The sequence below is a fragment of the Poecilia reticulata genome, chromosome 3 (assembly GCF_904066995.2).
Source record: "Poecilia reticulata chromosome 3, P_reticulata-male-v2, whole genome shotgun sequence".
Classification (NCBI taxonomy): domain Eukaryota; kingdom Metazoa; phylum Chordata; class Actinopteri; order Cyprinodontiformes; family Poeciliidae; genus Poecilia; species Poecilia reticulata.
Genome location: NC_088832.1, coordinates 35,319,493 through 35,325,492, shown reverse-complemented (window position 1 = coordinate 35,325,492; position 6,000 = coordinate 35,319,493).

The following is a 6,000-nucleotide window of genomic DNA, read 5'->3' as shown; positions in this document are numbered from 1 at the left end:
TGTGCTGATACAATTTAAATTTTCTCAAAATTCAGAGATTTTTGGTGTAATTGCTGAGTCATTTCTCCAGGCAATTATCAACTAGTTTCGTTCTTAAAAATACATTGTCACTCTTTCCATGTTTTAGGTTGTTTGTGAGCCGACACACCAATAAATTTGTGTTATGAACTGTCTAAAATATTATTAATAACTGGAAGGAAAGTGGGGATCCATGGTCCTTGAGGAAGAAATATGGTTGGATCGCTTAATGTTTGGTGAAATCAAATCAAATAACAGTACAACTCAGGACTATAATAGTGGAAGTAAACATTTCCACACTATGTGAAAGGAACTCGAAGGCTGTGACTGAACAGTGGAGCTAACTGGAGAAAAAGGCTACATTTTTGAGATACCATAAAAATTGGACTCTAGAACGATGGAAGGAGGTCATGTGATCTGGTGAGTCCAGATTTACCTTCTTCCAGAGTGATGGGCACATCAGGCCAGAAAGCGAGACAGAGTAAGTGATGCCGCATCAGAGTCTACTGTGTCTACTGTAGCAGCCTGAGTGCAGTTTGGGGTTGCTGCAGTTGATCAGGTTCAGGTCAATGAGCCCAAAGAATGAGCTCAACTGTCTCCCTGAAGATACTGAATGACCAGGTTATTCAATAAATTTATGTTTTTTTGGCCATATTCCAAGATGACAATGCCAGGATTGGCTTAGGAAGCATGAGACATAATTTTCACGCCAGAGTTTAGATCTTCACCCTACTGAGTATCTCTGGGATGCATTTTAGAGGACTTAGCACAGTGACTGGATTCCCTCATCGTCAATATATGATCTTGGAGATAAATCAATGCACCACTGGATGAAAATACACCTTGAGTTATTACAGAAGTTTGACATAATGCCACAGCACCAAATCAAAGCTAAACATAGTCCAATTAAATATGAGGCTGTAAGTTATATTTTTTGTTTTGGTGGTGATTGTTTTGGCCAGGCAGTTTTTAAGATTTGCAAGAAAAACAAGTAGAGAAGAGGAGGTCAGGATGAGCTGCTGATATTAAAATGTCTTGTAAAGTCGATTGGTTAATCCTGTGGAAAACTCCACCTATTTGGACAGACTTAAAGCTCCATCTGCTACGTTTGTTTTCATTTTGTCTTATTGGAACCATTTTATAAGAAGAAAAATCACAGTGTCATCCACAGAATGGGTGCAGGTTGTTTACTGAATTATTTTGTGAATGTCCATCTAAATAGTATTTATGCTTCAGCCATGTTTTCCATAAAAGTTTCTGAACTGGTAAAAAAAATAAAAACAGCTAAGACGTAAATATTCTAGTCTAATAAGTTAACAGACAAATGGGGAGCAACAGTTTGCTTAAAAACTCTAAAGTTATAAACAAAAACTAACCTGTGTACTAAAAATGTGTTGCATCAAGATTTGGATGCACGTCCTCATTCAAAACAGGAACAAAACACATTTCCAGAAAACAAACTTAAACTTTGTTGTGTGCAGATGCATTTCAGCTTCATCTTTCCTTCTGCAAAATAATTCCTGACAGCTTGATCAACTGGCTTCACAGGTCAACATCAGCAGAGGAACATACCTGTGGTGTCTGTCATGAAACACGATGATAGCATTATACACACCCAGTTTACAGTAAGAACAGCACACAACTTCCTCCATATTTGCTTGCTGCCTTTAGAAGTGAGAAAATATTTTCTTGCAGTAACATAGTGAACGATACAAACGAAAAATACAAAAGCACAATGTTTGATTTTTTATTTTGCTATTGAAGGCAAAATAAAAAAGACTATGAGGAGATCTTTTGGTTGGTATATTGTTGGGGGAAGCCCTGATGCAGAGGTAAAGTAAAAAATGTTTCATTATCAAGAGAGACACTTATGGCACAAAGAGACATGCAAACAACATAATGCAAGAATCAAGTACTGAGCAAAGGCAGGCCCGGCAGCATGAGTGGGCTTTGGGGGGTCCTGGAGTATCGGGGCAGTTTCATGCCAGTTTTGCACCTGTGCTGCGGCAAAGGATGAGTTAGAATCATGGCAGCAAAGCAGCAAAGGCAAACACGTTTACGCAGTTTTTATCCCCAAACTAACCGAGTGAGTGGAGTAATGCTGTTGGATACAAGTAATGTTAGATAAATGATGACTAATGACAATATTTCACATTACGCTTGTAAACAAGTACAGGCTACTAATTTTGTTGTCTATGTTCAAAAGTGAGTAGTACTGGTTTAATTTACTTGAATAACTTGAGGTAGCTACTAATAAGAGTAGTTTTACTGCACTGTACACTTTCTTTAAAAGTGCAGTGCTGAAACAAAGGAAAAAAAGTCCAGCACAAAAAATAAACTAATAAAATGAACAAACAGAAAATAATTTTGGATTGAATGATGAAAGAACTGATGAACCATGGCCTAACCACAATAAAGAACACAGAGGAATGAAGCGCCCTGGAAAAACCCAGACGATAATTATAAAATGCTTGAGTGAAAGCCAAAACCCAGACAACCATAAATCCTGACGATCAATTGTCACCATCTTAGAGCTTACAGAGGCTGAGTTTACACAGCAAGCCAATGCAACCCATATCTAACTTCTTCATGACAGTCTGAACGACCCAATTTCAATCTTTTCACTACCAAAAATTCAGATCAGATTGTTTTTTTTAAAAACAACCAGCCCTCTGTTCATCTCAGAGCAGTTCTCTGAGGTGTTTTCTAGAAGCTTTAGGTCTGAGATGATCATGGAGAAAGGTTGCCTTAAATCTGCTGAACCATTTCTACATTTTATTTTCCGTTTGTGAGCCACTGAAGACAGTTTTCTGGTAGAGGTCAGTCACGTTTATCAAACAAGGTCGAGCATGGGAGGGAAAACCTGTGGCCTTCCTCAAGGTTAACCATATAAAAAACAAAATGTAATCTATTGGCAATGTCTGTGAACAGAAAAACAGAATCTGTTTACCAAACTGGTGACTGTGGAAAGGAATGTGTCAGCTGCACAGGATTTCAGAATAAAGAGGGCTGAATGCAAAGGCCATTCACATTAACATAAAATCCCAATAAAATACATTGAAGTTTATGACAAAATATACAAAATATAAATAGATATGAATACTTTTGCTTTGTATAAGGATAAGTAAGTTGGGCTTAAGGTTTATGGAGTAAAGCAAGTGACTCTCCTGCTTCTAAGCAACAGGAGTTGGTCAGTGGCTTCACTACTTCATTTATCCATCCATCCATTTTCTTGCACTCTTGTCCCTCAGTGGGGTCGGGAGGGTTGCTGGTCTACTTCATTTAATTTGAGCTAATACAGGAGTCCTAATTGTGGTATTTTAATGCATTGTATGGCATTGCTGAGGACAATTAAAGTTGGTTACTGAGCTAGATTAAAACTTTCCCGCTGAGGTTTAACTGATTTTATATGATGCAACAGAATGGAGGATCATCAAAATGTAATTCTTGAATTTTGCAAACAGTGCTTCCTGCTGGATTATCATCTAAAAACTGACAAAATGCTGAGGATATTCAGCCTACCTGAATTTGTTTTGCATACCTCCAACACAGCTGGTTATTTTCTGGGGCAGAGTGTTTTTCCTTGTATTCTGATTGCTAACTGATTCTCACAGTCAAAACCAATGAGGGATAAAAAAGGACCCACAAAAAGACCAAGGAACTTAGAAAATATTCCTGAAATTATTCTGAGCCGTTTTCTTCAACGTGGAGATAATCATTATGTAATGATTTATCTATTCTGCATTAAATTTCTGATCTGTCAGGAAGTATTTATCTTTCAGATTTTCAGATTAGCTTTATATTCTCTCTCAGACTCGCACACAGAGTCTTCACACTTTCAAATGTGTGATAACCATCTCATCAGGGAAGAGTGACTGACATGTTTTGTACATGGAAGAACTGCAATGTGATGGATGAGACAGATTAAACGACTGAAGCCACAAGAAGATGAAGCTGTCAGCCGTCCAAGCATTCTGTGTGGAAGCTTTCACTTTGCAGTCTGACTGGAATGACATCAAGACTTTTTAAACAACAACTTTTTGTCTTTGTCATGCAAGCCTATCAGACAGTAAACTCTGGCTTTGGCAGGTGCAACAATGGAAGATGTTCCTTTCAACAAGCAGGTAAAACTTTCTGGTCTTGCTGAACTTTAGAGCTCAATGTGGAACATGGTCTTCCCATTAACGTCCACGAAGGAGAAGGATTTTGAGGAAAATACAGCCCTTTTTGCAGTACAGGGTCCGGCCTGGCCCGGCCCCGTTCGACCACCTGAGTGAAGTTGGTACCCCCACCTTCTTCAAATCAGACAAAATGGGTGTCAATCAACTCGGCTACGTTTGTGCAGCAACAATTTTCGTTTGTGCTGCTTTGGCTTTGAAGATATGAATGAAAAGGTAAAGGTCAAAAGGTCAACTAGCCCCCCACTTTTATGAAATAAAACAAAATTGGTGTCAAACGTTTGTGCAGCAAAAATTTTCGCTTGTGCCACTATCATTTTAAAGATATAAAGTTGGATTTCATAAAAGTGGGGGAGCTGGTCGCAACATGAAGGATCCATCCTCCTCTGATCTCAACAACCAACACACACAAAGTTGAACCGTTGATTATTATTTATTTTAAAAAAGATGTATTTTTGGATAAAGATGTTACAACTGGAGTATTTTGGCTTCAGAGTGAGCTATCGCCGAAAACAACAAACAAAAGGAAACTACCTAAATAGTAACAGAAACTTACCTAATCGAAAGTAAATAAACCAAAGGACAAAAACTTACCTCCCTAACTAAGAAAAACACGAGAAAACTGAGGAAACATAAACAGCAGCTCACTCCTACACTCCAGATCTCTAACACAGGTGAACAAAGGAAAGGGGTGTGGCCAGTGGAGATGAGGATGGAACACAGGAAGTCCGCGTCAGCAGCTTTTATGTCCGTCACCTCCGGGAAGCAGCCAATTAGACGTTTCCGTCGTCTTCTGGAAAGCCAATCAGGGACGGGTACCAGCACACTCATGTTGGTATAATTAACCTTACGACGCCGGTCGTAACATGGACATTATAAATCAGAGTTTTACTATTTCAGTTCACAGTTCATGAAGCGGGCCTGTCATAGTTTCAGTACCAAACACCTTTTTATTCACAGACACACAGCCTGACCCTAACGGGTACTGTTCTTTAGTTTGACCTTAGTGACTCCAGAGGCTTAGGAAATTAATTACAAAACACCACAACAGCCACTAATCAAACTTAAAAACAGCAACAAGAGTAATTAACAAGGCTAAGGACCAGGATCAGACTAACCCATTATTGATCCAAATATTTTGTACATATACATAATTTTGTACTGAACTACAAAATACCCTACAAACAAATAAAGCCAATGCTGTACACAATTTCATTCATAAATATAACAATAACTCTGAATTAATTAAGTACTGCATTGCCACTTAAAATTGCCCATTGCAAAAAAATCACTAAGCATAATATTTTGCATTGCAAATTGCCTTCTGAATAAAGGTGCTGATGATACAAGTCTGGCCTGTTACAGCTGGTTAAAAAAATCTAGAAAGGTCTTTACTGTTTCTAGACCAAATTTACCACAGGGGCCCGGGTAGTCAGTGTTTTTTCAATTACACTTAAAAAGAATTGAACAAAAACAGAGCAATATTTAATCATTTAATATTGTGAACCAAAGAGCCACTTGTGTCTACAGAGATTCAAGTTTCAGATCCAGCAGATGGACAGTGTGATCCAATCTCCATACAGCAGCTAAAAGTGCAACACTATAATTTTCAATTCATTAAATTAATTTTTATTAAAAATAATTTTAATGTATTTTTAATAATACATAAAAAAATTGTGAACGTTTAAAAAATATCCACCACTGAATATTTTATAGAATTTATTTAGTATAATTTCTTGAGAGCCCCGGTTGGCCCCCATCTAGAACCGCCCCTGGGCTTCAGGTCTGGTGCATTTCAGCTTAG